At 47.2% G+C, this 15,107-nt stretch overlaps 1 long non-coding RNA gene across 12 annotated transcripts in view; it reads right to left on the bottom strand.

The window, feature by feature from the left end:
* LOC137229503 (uncharacterized) overlaps positions 1–14,741 on the bottom strand; it is a 46,558-nt gene extending 31,817 nt beyond the window's left edge. For 2 of the 12 annotated variants that reach the window (XR_010945721.1, XR_010945724.1), the window contains exons 1-2: positions 13,604–14,740; positions 8,518–8,681 (exon numbers count right to left, since the gene is read on the bottom strand). This is a non-coding gene — a long non-coding RNA (uncharacterized lncRNA). Of the gene's footprint in view, positions 1–8,517; positions 8,682–11,392; positions 11,471–11,785; positions 13,583–13,603 lie in introns of those variants that run through there. The other 10 variants (XR_010945720.1, XR_010945719.1, XR_010945716.1 and 7 more) reach the window with 8 other exon arrangements.
* Between the last annotated feature and the right edge of the window lie 366 nt (positions 14,742–15,107).

The raw sequence follows: 15,107 nt of genomic DNA, 5'->3' as shown, positions 1-15,107 counted from the left end.
GGGCTGGGAGCTGAGGCTCGGGCTTCGGTCGGAGCGCAGGGAGAGGACGGGGGTTGGCGGCGTGAACACAGCCTGCAGGGGGTTAGTGCGCCACGGCTAGCCGGGAGGGAGTCCGGCGAAAAGTCTGGAGCTGCCGAAGAGGCAGGAGACTTTTTCTTGCCTCTTTGTTTCCTGGTGCGCGAGGAGAGGGGATTCAGAGCGCTGCTTAAAGGAGCTCCAGAGACGGACGCGAGCCGCGGCTAACAGCGCGGACCCCAGAGACGTGCATGAGATGCTAAGGCTGCTGCTGCCGCCACCAAGAAGCCTGTGTGCGAGCACAGGTCACTCTCCACACCCCTCTTCCGCGGAGCCTGTGCAGCCCGCCACTGCCAGGGTCCCGGGATCCAGGGACAACTTCCCCGGGAGAATGCACGGCGCGCCTCAGGCTGATGCAACGTCACGCCGGCCTCTGCCTCCGCAGCCCCGCCCCGCACGCCATGCCCCTCCCTCCGCCCGGCCTGAGTGAGCCAGAGCCCCCGAATCAGCGGCTCCTTTAACCCCGTCCTGTCTGAGCGAAGAACAGACGCCCTCCGGTGACCTACACTCAGAGGCGGGGCCACATCCAAAGCTGAGCCCCGGGAGCCGTGAGAACAAAGAAGAGAAAGGGAAATCTCTCCCGGAAGCCTCAGAAACAGCGGATTAAAGCTCCACAATCAACGTGATGTACCTGCGTCTGTGGAATACCTGAATAGACAACGAGTCATCCCAAATTGAGGGGGTGGACTTTGGGAGCAAGATTTATGATTTTTTTCTCCTTTTCCTCTTTGTGTGAGTGTGTATGTGTATGCTTCTGTGTGAGATTTTGTCTGTATAGCTTTGCTTCCACCATTTGTCCTAAGGTTCTATCCGTCCGTTTTTTTAAAAAAAACTTTTTTCTTAATAATTATTTTTTAATTTAATAACTTTATTATATTTTACTTTATTTTCCTTTATCTTCTTTCTGTTTTTCTTCCTTCCCTCCTTCCTTCCTTCCTCCCACCGTCCATCCCTCCCTCCCTCCCTCCTTTCTTTCTTTCCTTTTCTTCTTTCTTCCTTCCTTCCCTTCCCTCCTTTCTTCCTTTCTTTCCTTCTTCCTATTTCTACTAATTCTTTCTCTCTACGTTTTCTCCCTTTTATTCTGAGCCGTGTAGATGAAAGGCTCTTGGTGCTGCAGCCAGGCGTCAGTCCTGTGCCTCTAAGGTGGGAGAGCCAACTTCAGGACACTGGTCCACAAGAGACCTCCCAGCTCCACATAATATCAAATGGCAAAAATCTCCCAGAGATCTCCATCTCAACACCAGCACCCAGCTTCACTCAACGACCAGCAAGCTACAGTGCTGGACACCCTATGCCAAACAACTAGCAAGACAGGAACACAACCCCACCCATTAGCAGAGAGGCTGCCTAAAATCATAAGGCCACAGACACCCCAAAACACACCACCAGACATGGACCTGCCCACCAGAAAGACAAGATCCAGCCTCATCCACCAGAACACAGCCACTAGTCCCCTCCACCAGGAAGCCTACACAACCCACTGAACCAACCTTAGCCACTGGGGACAGACACCAAAACAAACAGGAAGTACGAACCAGCAGCCTGTGAAAAGGAGACCGCAAACACAGTAAGATAAGCAAAATGGGAAGACAGAAAAACACACAGCAGATGAAGGAGCAAGATAAAAACCCACCAGACCTAACAAATGAAGAGGAAATAGGCAGTCTACCTGAAAAAGAATTCAGAATAATGATACTAAAGATGATCCAAAATCTTGGAAATAGACTAGACAAAATGCAAGAAACATTTAACAAGGACCTAGAAGAACTAAAGAGCAAACAAACAACGATGAACAACACAATAAATGAAATTAAAAATACTCTAGGTGGGATCAATAGCAGAATAACTGAGGCAGAAGAACAGATAAGTGACCTGAAGGTAAAAGAGTGGAAATAACTACTGCAGAGCAGAATAAAGAAAAAAGAATGAAAAGAACTGAGGACAGTCTCAGAGACCTCTGGGACAACATTAAACGCAACAACATTCGAATTATAGGGGTTCCAGAAGAAGAAGAGAAAAAGAAAGGGACTGAGAAAATATTTGAAGACATTATAGTTGAAAACTTTCCTAATATGGGAAAGGAAATATTTAATCAAGTCCAGGAAGCACAGAGAGTCCCATACAGGACAAATCCAAGGAGAAACACGCCAAGACACATATTAATCAAACTGTCAAAAATTAAATACAAAGAAAGCATATTAAAAGCAGCAAGGGAAAAACAACAAATAACACACAAGGGAATCCCCATAAGGTTAACAGCTGATCTCTCAGCAGAAACCCTGCAAGCCAGAAGGGAGTGGCAGGACATACTGAAAGTGATGAAGGAGAAAAACCTGCAGCCAAGATTACTCTACCCAGCAAGGATCTCATTCAGATTTGATGGAGAAATTAAAACCTTTACAGACAAGCAAAGTTGAGAGAGTTCAGCACCACCAAACCAGCTTTACAACAAATGCTAAAGGAACTTATCTAGGCAAGAAACACAAGAGAAGGAAAAGACCTACAAGAACAAACCCAAAGCAATTTAGAAAATGGGAATAGGAACACACATATCGATAATTACCTTAAATGTAAATGGATTAAATGCTCCCACCAAAAGACACAGATTAGCTGAATGGATACAAAAACAAGACCCATATATATGCTGTCTACAAGAGACCCACTTCAGACCTAGAGACACATACAGACTGAAAGTAAGGGGATGGAAAAAGATATTCCATGCTAATGGAAACCAAAAGAAAGCTGGAGTAGCAATTCTCATATCAGACAAAATAGACTTTAAAATAAAGACTATTAGAAGAGATAAAGAAGGACACTACATAATGATCAAGGGATCGATCCAAGAAGAAGATATAACAATTGTAAATATTTATGCACCCAACATAGGAGCACCTCAATACATAAGGCAAATACTAACAGCTATAAAAGGGGAAATCGACAGTAACACATTCATAGTAGGGGACTTTAACACCCAACTTTCACCAATAGACAGATCATCCAAAATGAAAATAAACAAGGAAACACAAGCTTTAAATGATACATTAAACAAGATGGACTTAATTGATATTTATAGGACACTCCATCCAAAAACAACAGAATACACATTTTTCTCAAGTGCTCATGGAACACTCTCCAGGATAGATCATATCTTGGGTCACAAATCTAGCCGTGGTAAATTTAACAAAATTGAAATTGTATCAAGTATCTTTTCTGACCACAAAGCCATGAGACTAGATATCAATTACAGGAAAAGATCTGTAAAAAATACAAACACATGGAGGCTAAACAATACACTACTTAATAACGAAGTGATCACTGAAGAAATCAAAGAGGAAATTAAAAAATACCTAGAAACAAATGACAATGGAGACACAATGACCCAAAACCTATGGGATGCAGCAAAAGCAGCTGTAAGAGGGAACTTTACAGCAATACAAGCCCACCTTAAGAAACAGGAAACATCTCGAATAAACAACCTAACCTTGCACCTAAAGCAATTAGAGAAAGAAGAACAAAAAAACCCCAAAGTTAGCAGAAGGAAAGAAATCATAAAAATCAGATCAGAAATAAATGAAAAAGAAATGAAGGAAACAATAGCAAAGATCAATAAAACTAAAAGCTGGTTCTTTGAGAAGATAAACAAAATAGATAAACCATTAGCCAGACTCATCAAGAAAAAAAGGGAAAAGACTCAAATCAATAGAATTAGAAATGAAAAAGGAGAAGTAACAACTGACACTGCAGAAATACAAAGGATCATGAGAGATTACTACAAGCAACTCTATGCCAATAAAATGGACAACCTGCAAGAAATGGACAAATTCTTAGAAATGCACAACCTGCCAAGACTGAATCAGGAAGAAATAGAAACTATGAACAGACCAATCACAAGCACTGAAATTGAGACTGTGATTAAAAATCTTCCAACAAACAAAAGCCCAGGACCAGATGGCTTCACAGGCGAATTCTATCAAACATTTAGAGAAGAGCTAACACCTATCCTTCTCAAACTCTTCCAAAATATAGCAGTGAGAGGAACACTCCCAAATTCATTCTACAAGGCCACCATCACCTTGATACCAAAACCAGACAAGGATGTCACAAAGAAAGAAAACTATAGGCCAATATCACTGATGAACATAGATGCAAAAATCCTCAACCAAATACTAGAAACAGAATCCAACAGCACATTAAAAGGATCATACACCATGGTCAAGTGGGGTTTATTCCAGGAATGCAAGGATTCTTCAATATATGCAAATCTATCAAGGTGATAAACCTTATTAATAAATTGAAGGAGAAAAACCATATGATCATCTCAATAGATGCAGAGAGAGCTTTTGACAAAATGCAACACCCATTTATGATAAAAACCCTGCAGAAAGTAGGCATAGAGGGAACTTTCCTCAACATAATAAAGGCCATATATGACAAACCCACAGCCAACATCATCCTCAATGGTGAAAAACTGAAAGCATTTCCACTAAGATCAGGAACAAGACAAGGTTGCCCACTCTCACCACTCTTATTCAATATAGTTTTGGAAGTTTTAGCTACAGCAATAAAAGGAATCCAAAGCGGAAAAGAAGAACTAAAGCTGTCACTGTTTGCAGATGACATGATACTACACATAGAGAATCCTAAAGATGCTACCAGAAAACTACTAGAGCTAATCAATGAATTTGGTAAAGTAGCAGGAAACAATGCACAGAAATCTCTGGCATTCCTGTATACTAATGATGAAAAATCTGAAAGTGAAATCAAGAAAACACTCTCATTTACCATTGCAACAAAAAGAATAAAATATCTAGGAATAAACCTACCTAAGGAGACAAAAGACCTGTATGCAGAAACTTATAAGACACTGATGAAAGAAATTAAAGATGATACAAATAGATGGAGAGATATACCACGTTCTTGGATTGGAAGAATCAACATTGTGAAAATGACTCTACTACCCAAAGCAATCTATAGATTCAATGCAATCCCTATCAAACTATCACTGGCATTTTTCACAGAACTAGAACAAAAGATTTCATAATTTGTATGGAAACACAAAAGACCCTGAATAGCCAAAGCAATCTTGAGAACGAAAAACGGAGCTGGAGGAATCAGGCTCCCTGACTTCAGACTATACCACAAAGCTACAGTAATCAAGACAGTATGGTACTGGCACAAAAACAGAAAGATAGATCAATGGAACAGGATAGAAAGCCCAGAGATAAAGCCATGCACATATGGTCACCTTATCTTTGATAAAGGAGGCAGGAATGTACAGTGGAGAAAGGACAGCCTCTTCAATAAGTGGTGCTGGGAAAACTGGACAGGTACATGTAAAAGTATGAGATTAGATCACTCCCTAACACCATACACAAAAATAAACTCAAAATGGATTAAAGACCTAAATGTAAGGCCAGACACTATCAAACTCTTAGAGGAAAACATAGGCAGAACACTCTATGACATAAATCACAGCAAGATCCTTTCTGACCCACCTCCTAGAGTAATGGAAATAAAAACAAAAATAAACAAATGGGACCTAATGAAACTTAAAAGCTTTTGCACAGCAAAGGAAACCATAAACAAGACCAAAAGACAACCCTCAGAATGGGAGAAAATATTTGCAAATGAAGCAACCGACAAAGGATTAATCTCCAAAATTTACAAGCAGCTCATGCAGCTCGGTAACAAAAAAACAAACAACCCAATCCAAAAATGGGCAGAAGACCTAAATAGACATTTCTCCAAAGAAGATATACAGACCGCCAACAAACACATGATAGAATGCTCAACATCATTGATCATTAGAGAAATGCAAATCAAAACTACAATGAGATATCATCTCACACCAGTCAGAATGGCCATCAAAAAATCTAGAAACAATAAATGTTGGAGAGGGTGTGGAGAAAAGGGAACACTCTTGCACTGCTGGTGGGAATGTGAATTGGTTCAGCCACTACGGAGAACAGTATGGAGGTTCCTTAAACTGCAAATAGAACTACCATATGACCCAGCAATCCCACTACTGGGCATATACCCTGAGAAAACCATAATTCAAAAAGAGTCATGTACCATAATGTTCATTGCAGCTCTATTTACAATAGCCCGGAGATGGAAACAACCTAAGTGCCCATCATCGGATGAATGGATAAAGAAGATGTGGCACATATATACAATGGAATATTACTCAGCCATAAAAAGAAACGAAATTGAGCTATTTGTAATGAGGTGGATGGACCTAGAGTCTGTCATACAGAGTGAAGTAAGTCAGAAAGAAAAAGACAAATACCGTATGCTAACACATATATATGGAATTTAAGAAAAAAAATGTCATGAAAAACCTAGGGGTAAGGCAGGAATAAAGACGCAGACCTCGTAGAGAACGGACTTGAGGTTATGGGGAGGGGGAAGGGTGAGCTGTGACAGGACGAGAGAGAGTTATGGACATATACACACTAACAAACGTAGTAAGGTAGATAGCTAGTGGGAAGCAGCTGCATGGCACAGGGATATTGGCTCGGTGCTTTGTGACAGCCTGGAGGGGTGGGATAGGGAGGGTGGGAGGGAGGGAGATGCAAGAGGGAAGACATATGGGAACATATGTTTATGTATGACTGATTCACTTTGTTATAAAGCAGAAACTAACACACCATTGTAAAGCAATTATACCCCAATAAAGATGTTAAAAAAAAAAAAACGAAACCAAAAAAAAAAGAAAAAAGGAGTTCTTGGAATTTAGAAGTAATAATTGAGTTTCATCTTAACGAAAATATCCCCCACAGTGAATAATATATATCTAAATTTTTGTTCATTGACAATTACTCTATAATTTCTGAAATATATCCTTTGTATGAAAGTATGAGAAACAGATTTTATGTTGTAGAATTTTTCTCTTTTCCAGACATGAAACATAATGATAGAAATTACTATTCTATAAATAAATGTTTTCCATTAAAAAAAAATGGATTAAAGACCTAAATGTAAGGCCAGACACTATCAAACTCTTAGAGGAAAACATAGGCAGAACAGTCTATGACATAAATCACAACAAGATCCTTTTTGACCCACCTCCTAGAGAAATGGAAATAAAAAAAAATAATAAACAAATGGGACCTAATGAAACTTAAAAGCTTTTGCACAGCAAAGGAAACCATAAACAAGACCAAAAGACAACCCTCAGAATGGGAGAAGATATTTGCAAATGAAGCAACTGTCACAGGATTAATTTCCAAAATTTACAAGCAGCTCATGCAGCTCGGTAACAAAAAAACAAACAACCCAATCCAAAAATGGAGAAATAGACATTTCTCCAAAGAAGATATACAGACTGCCAACAAACACATGAAAGAATGCTCATCATTAATCATTAGAGAAATGCAAATCAAAACTACAATGAGATATCATCTCACACCAGTCAGAATGGCCATCATCAAAAAATCTAGAAACAATAAATGCTGGAGAGGGTGTGGAGAAAAGGGAACACTCCTGCAGTGCTGGTGGGAATGTGAATTGGTTCAGCCACTATGAGGAACAGTATGGAGGTTCCTTAAAAAAACACAAATAGAACTACCATATGACCCAGCAATCCCACTACTGGGCATATACCCTGAGAAAACCATAATGCAAAAAGAGTCATGTACCAAAACGTTCATTGCAGCTCTATTTACAATAGCCCGGAGATGGAAACAACCTAAGTGCCCATCATCGGATGAATGGATAAAGAAGATGTGGCACATATATTCAATGAAATATTACTCAGCCATAAAAAGAAACGAAATTGAGCTATTTGTAATGAGGTGGACAGACCTAGAGTCTGTCATACAGAGTGAAATAAGTCAGAAAGAGAAAGACAAACACCGTATGCTAACACATATATATGAAATTTAAGGGAAAAAAATGTCATGAAGAACCTAGGGGTAAGACAGGAATAAAGACACAGACCTACTAGAGAACAGACTTGAGGATATGGGGGGGGAAGGTGAGCTGTGACAAAGCGAGAGAGAGGCATGGACATATATACACTACCAAACGTAAGGTAGATAGCTAGTGGGAACAGCCGCATAGCACAGGGAGATCAGCTCGGTGCTTTGTGACCACCTGGAGGGGTGGGATCGGGAGGGTGGGAGGGAGGGAGACGCAAGAGGGAGGAGATATGGGAACATATGTATAACTGATTCACTTTGTTATAAAGCAGAAACTAACACACCATTGTAAAGCAATTATACCCCAATAAAGATGTTAGGAAAAAAAAGCGCTCAAGCAAAGGCCTATGTCTGTGGGGAGTCTCGCTGTCTCCTGCACACCTCGCACGGATCTCAGCCTGTCCCCGGCGACCTGCTCTCTCCTGCCACTCCTCACTCATCTGCCGTGTTCCAGTCACACTCAGCCACAAGCATGTCACCTTCAACTGTCCCCTCCCCACACCTCCTGTCTGTGCCTCACCTGCTTCGTTCACTTGGCTGCACGGACGTTCACGCTGCTCCATCCCCATCACCGTCGGCGGATTCCTGTCCCTCCCGGAAATCTGAACAGGCTTCTAGTTGCCTCTGGGCCTCCGGTCTCTTCCATTTCCCAGTGTCCTCCAGACTTTTGAAGGAGCAATTTATCTGAAATAGAATTCTGGTCGTCACATGCCTGCTAGAAAGAGGGAAGGACCCAGGTTGTGATGTTTCGTATCTTTCTTAATCTCCTGTAGCACCTTTACCGCACCCCCTCATTCCCAGCGGTCACACGGGTTTCCTTGCTGCTGCTTGTACGAGGGAACTCCCATTCCCACCTGGCAAGCTTCCCTGTTCACTAAGGCCTGTAAAGCTTTTCCTCATGCTCCCAGCCTGTCTCTGTAGCTTCTTCCTCTTACAGCTTTAGTGCTGTGACTCAGTATAACAAATGCCTCGGACACGGCACTTGGTTACTCCTCAATCTATTCCTCCACTGCTGTGACAAAGCACAAGCAACAACAACAACAAAAACGGACCAGTTGGACCACGTCAAAACTTAAAACCTTAGTGTTTCAAAAGGCACAAGAGAGTAAAAGGGCAACCCATAGGATGGAGGAAATACTGCAAGCCTGTACCTGATAAGGGCTGATATCCAGGATATAAAAGGAACTACTACAACTCAACAAAAAGACAACCTGATTTTAAAACGAGCAAAGGACCTAAGTGTCCACTGACAGAGGAATGGACAAAGAAGATGTGGCACATATATACAATGGAATATTACTCAGCCATGAAAAGAAATGAAACTGAGTTATTTGTAGTGAGATAGATGGATGGACCTAGAGTCTGTCATACAGAGTGAAGTAAGTCAGAAAGAGAAAAATACCGTATGCTAACACATATATATGGAATCTAAAAAAAACAAAACGGATCTGAAGAACCTAGGGGCGGGACAGGAATAAAGATGCAGAGGTAGGGAATGGACTTGAGGACATGGGGAGAGGGAAGGGTAAGCTGGGACGAACTGAGAGAGAGGCATGGACATATATACACTACCAGACGTAAGGTAGATAGCTAGTGGGAAGCAGCCGCATAGCACAGGGAGATCAGCTCGGTGCTTTGTGACCACCTAGAGGGGTGGGATAGGGAGGGTGGGAGGGAGGGAGATGCAAGAGGGAGGAGATATGGGGATATATGTATATGTATAGCTGATTCACTTTGTTATAAAGCAGAAACTAACACAACAATGTAAAACAATCATACTCCAATAAAGATGTTAAAAAATAAGTAAATAAAATAAGCAAAGGACTTGAATAGACATGTCTCCAAAGAAGATGTATGAATGGCCACTAAGCACAAGAAAAGATGCTCAGCATCACCGACCACCAGGGCGAAGCACAGCTACGAGATGCCCCCTCACACCCACCAGGATGGCCGCCAACCAAAAACAAACCAACAAAAATCGCCGTAAGTGCTGGTGAGGGGGTGGAGAAATTGGCACCCTTATGTGCCGTCGGCAGAAACATAAAGCGGTACAGCCATGGTGGAAAACATTATGGTAGCTCCTCAAATTTTTAAAAAAGCAATTCTACTGGGTGTGTACCCCGAAGAACTGAAAGCAAGGTCTCCAGGAGACATGTATACATGTTCGTAGCAGCATTATTCACAATAACCAAAAACTGGAAGCAAACCAAGTGTACACCCACTGCTGTATGAACAGAATGTGGTCCATACATACACCAGAATATGATTCAGCCTTAAAAAGGAAGGAAACTCTGCAAGGAAGGAAAAAATTCAGGAAATTCAATGTGGCTGAACCTTGAGGATGTAATACTAAGTGAAATAAGCCCGTCACAAAAGGGCAAATGCTGTAAGATCCTACTCACATGAGGTGCCTGGAGAGGTCAAATGCACAGAGGCAGGAAGTAGATGGTGGGGGCCAGGGGCTCCGGGATCCGGGAGGGGAAGGAAGGGGAAGCTAGTGTTTAATGGGGACAGAGTTCCAGTTTGGGACGATGGAAAGTTCCGGAGATGGGCGGTGACGATGGCCACACAACATTGTGAATGTACCTAATGCCGCTTAATTGTACACTTAAAAGTAGCTCAAATGGGAAGTTATATGTGTATTTCACAATTTTTAAAAAAGAGAAAAAGGAGACAACGCTAGTTAAGCCAGCGAGCGGTGAACAGGAGATCGGAAAGATTCTCTCGTGGGCACCTTCTTCTGTCCTCGAGACCATCACTGAACGCTCTTAAACCAAGTTTTCAAAACCGCAAATCCACACAAAGAATTAAATTATAACCAAATGTATCAGAGAGTGCGCGCGCGTGCAGTGCACGTCCACATTCTCCTGTAGCTTCCATCACATCTGAAAAGGGTTTTGACCCAGAAAAGAGCCAGCATTTACTGTGCTAAAGCAAAGAACAATGGCTGGAGAAGCAGTTCTGGAGAGACAGAAGGAGGCCCTCTGAATAGCTGCTGGCCCACAAAGCAACGAGAACCCAGACATCAGGGGCCAAAACCAACTTTCAGACTTTGGAGGCTGGGCTGTCTGCCCACTGAGCTGCGTAGGGCTTTGGTTTTAGGTTGCAAAGCTCTAGGGCTTCTGAGCTTATGCATCTAGATCTTAGAGGCCAAGGTGACACACTGAGACCGTCACTGCTGGAAAGGGGCGCTGCGGGGGGAGGAGAGGAGGCCCTGTGGAGAGGGGCAGTTCTCCTCTGTGACTCAGCCCAAGTCACCCGCTTAGGGACGGCAGCCCCGCCTGAAACAGCGCTGCAGGCGCCCAGCACCGGGAGGGCCCGGCTGCCCAGGGTGCAGGCGTGAGAATCCGTCCCATAGACACACACGTCGGGACGGAGGCACGTGGGTTACAAACCTCCGTCGTGTGACTGTTGGCTGTCAAACGGTGACGTTTGGAGTGAGTGGCACGGGCTCCAAAGCTGGTCCCTGGGCCCTGGAAGGAAGGGAAGGAGGGGCTGGTGCCCTGGGGGGTGGTCCTGACGCGCAGGAAGGAGGGTGGGGATGCTTTCTCCACGCAGTGAGATGCTCTGTGAGAATTCTGTTACACAGCTGCCCGACGAGGCCGCGAGTTGGGAGGGGAGCACAGGATGACGCACGCTCCGTGGGCAACGTGTGATGACCTGGTGGTCCCGAGAAGCCACGGCAGCCAAAGCACCCGGCCCCTCCCGAGGGCAGCGCGGGCAGCCCTGCTTGGGTCCCCACGTGCCCACAACTTCCCACTGGGACCTTCCGCGGGGCCGGCGCCCACCCGAAAGCAGCCTGCGCGGCTCCTGGACTCCTTTCCATCACTGGGCAGGGGAAACGTGCCTCCATTCGCGTCCTGGGGATGTGCAGAGGCTTCAGGGAAGCAGGTGGGTCTCTGCAGACGGGCTGCGCCGCCCTGGCTGTCGGGGGCCTCACGGCTCCGTTCCCGGTGTCGCGTCCCATCGGCGTGACAGGAGCATCACCCCGGACGTACTGCACATCTCCCGGGTCCTCGTCCCTCTGACACCGAGCAGAGGACTGTCCCCGCCAGCGTACAGCGGCCTCCTGCTTCCCTCTGGGCCTCGGGCCGTGAGCGGAACAGAGGAGGAGACGCATCTGACCTCTGCTGCCTCCCTGACCCCAGGCGGTCGGGCTCAAGGGCACCGCAGGCCCGACCCAGAGCCCAGAGCCCAGAGCGCGTGTGGAGAAGCCCTGAGAGTTCTGAGAACGAGGCAGCTGCCTTGCTGTGCACAATCTGGGGAAATGACGGGATCTTCTAAGGTCGTTACTGAGACCCACAGATCCATCTTAACAAGAACAACAAAACAGGCCCTCCTCGCACTCACGTCTTGAGTGCGACCTTCCAGAATTCGAGACCTGAATTCCAGCATCACCTGCACCTTACACTAACTCGCCAACAGCATGACACGCCGGACAGGTGTGTCAGAGACGGGCGTGGCTTGCATTGACATGGATTGACAACTGCTAACGTGTTATTTGAGCACCATTTGTACACTTTCCGAGCGGTAGTCTCTTCTCTTTCTGATGATTTTATTGCAGCACCTGCCCTGGAGAGGTAATGGTGGACAGAGCACGGGGCACTTGCCCCGAAATTGCTAAAAAGAAAAGAAAAAAAAAAAAACCCCAATAAACGGCCCCAGCTGTCCTGAACGCCCCCAGCTGTCCTGATTATTTTTAGTCGGGATTTATCACTGGTAAACTTTGTTTTGCATATGCATGTAAGATATTTGGGTTTTATTTCAATTTACCATTTCCGGATTTTTTCCGAATACAGAAATTAGGTATGGCTGTCGTCATCACCATCACCTGGTATCATATGACAACAGAATGAAGATGATGCCAGTCTTGGACTGTGGACAGTGACACTTCTCTTCCTTAGAATAATGTCCTTTTCTATGGAAAGTTATCTAGAGAAGGAATGATAGCGTGCTAATTATGTTGGCACCTAGACACACAGGCACACACACACAATCTATTTTCCCCAGAAAAACGCTTGAAACATTTGAAAGCCGCTGCCTGTATATAATACGAAACAAAGTTATTTTCTGAGTGTGGATACAATAGTATCAGAGTTTAAGAACTGGTGACAAGATAGCACAATTCACAGCTCTTTTTCACAGCTGGTAAAGCTCATTTCAACAGCCCAGGAAAACTAGCAACAGTTGCTCTGGGATCAGTGAAGCGCAGGAAACAAAAGCAGCCTCTCTGGAATAATACCTTAACGTGAAGCACGGAAGAGGGGGCATACCCGCTAATCCTGAACAGTTATATCACCAGCTTTCAGCACACACTGACGAACTTACAGATGCTATAGTCAACTACTCAGTTAACAGCCCCGGTTAGACTCCCCGAGAAGCGCCCGCAAGAACAGTGCTATGTCCCGAAAGAAGAGCCACAGAAACCGCAGGGACCGTGCACTTCAAGGGTCGGTGAAGAGCTCGGAGCAGGGAGCCCTGGCGGAGGGCACAGCCCCTGTGAGGGGAGGGCTGCAGGGCGCCCCCCGCCCCCGCAACGCCCGGGCAAGGCGTGTCATTCACGGAGAAGCCCCAAATGAGAAAATTCTGCCTGAAGCCAACGTTACCTGATGCTTCCAAAACCGCAAACTGGTAGAGGTGGCGCAGAGTCAGCGGTCCCGAGCTGCAGTGTCCCTGTGCAGTTGGTACCCAACCAGGCTCCTCTGGGCTGCTGCACAGCAAGCCAAACGCCGAGACGCCCGGGTCTGTCGGCGAGGCGGCCAAGCCAGGAGAGAGGAGGGCAAACCTCAGCTCTGGCGTCCCGGAAGGGAAGAGGCTCGGGGTATTTACGCGATAACGAATAAAGAAGCAGGGCCACCTGAGGCGTGGGGAGCGCGGGGAAAGGTGATGATTGGAGAAAGCTGCGGGACTCCTTCTGCGCAGGCGCAGGTGTAGCTGGGCTACAGGCCGCTGCACGGTCTAAAGGGCGCTGGGCGGGCCCTCGCGCAGGCCCGGCTCGGGAATCGGTGGTCCCATCCGGCCCCAACCAGTTCAGCTCCAACTGGACGCAGCTGATTCCAAGTTGCTGAGAAACAACCCGGGCAAACAGCTTATTGCTTAGGCTCCGTGCTGCCTGGTGGACACGCAAGTCTTAACTGACCTTGATTAGGGCAGGTGAAAAGGATTTGACTCGTGACCCACGGACTCGCAGTCAGATGTCTGAGCTGCAGGTGGCCTGTGGCGGCTGTACGGTCATGGGGGGCTGGGCATCCCCCTCCACCCGAGTCCACGACCTGCCGCTGGTACCCCAGGCGTTCTCCGGGACCCTGGGCGCTCACCAGTCGGCCGGGAAGTGGAGTCCAGGCACAGGCTGCAAGCAGGGACGCAGCCCTGGGGTGGAGGGCGAATCTGCCGGTTGGGATCTCGAGTTTTCCTTGGTCCCCAGCTGTTTCCTCACCCCAAGGAGGCCTGTGATAGGGACTCGACGATCGATCACCAACGCGGGCAGGGTCCCCGAGCAGGTCCTGGGTGAGCGAGGCCTCTCCTGCCCGCCCCCGGGTCCCCAGCTCCGGAGCACGAGGCGGCGGCCGGGAGGAATGAGCCAGACTGAGCCGAGAGCCGGCGGGCGCTGCCCGGGGCGGGGTGGCCCCCAAGTGCCCGCCGCTGCCCTCAGGCCGGGCTCCCTTCGCGGGCCGCAGCGCTGACCCAGGCCTGCGTCCTCACCCAGCCACCGCCCCCGCGCCCGCCCCTGCAGCTCCCGGCGCGCGACCCCCGCGGGCGGCCGTCCCCCAGAACGCAGGCTCCGCGCGCCCCCTGCCGGCCGGCCAAGCGCGCAGCCCCGCAGGCGCCGAGCCCGCCCGCGCGCCGCTCGCCCCCGGCCTCTGGACGGGCCCCGGCGCAGCCTCGCTGTGACCCCGGCCCTCGGCCCCCCGGGTCTCGGACGGGGCCCGGCGGAGGCCCGCCCGCCCGCTTGCCCCGGGCTCCGCGCCTCACGGCCGCCGGGGCCCACCTACCCCTCCAGGTGCGGGGTCTGCGTCGCCCCCGGCGCGGTGGGAGCGGACGGCGCAGGCGCAGACGGGGATCACCCCGGCCCCCGCCCCTCGCGGCCACCCGGTGACCCAGCGTCCGGCT

The sequence above is a fragment of the Pseudorca crassidens genome, chromosome 8, assembly GCF_039906515.1.
Source record: "Pseudorca crassidens isolate mPseCra1 chromosome 8, mPseCra1.hap1, whole genome shotgun sequence".
Classification (NCBI taxonomy): domain Eukaryota; kingdom Metazoa; phylum Chordata; class Mammalia; order Artiodactyla; family Delphinidae; genus Pseudorca; species Pseudorca crassidens.
Note: the sequence above shows the minus strand (reverse complement) of the source record. Positions and strands in the feature narration are given on the sequence as shown.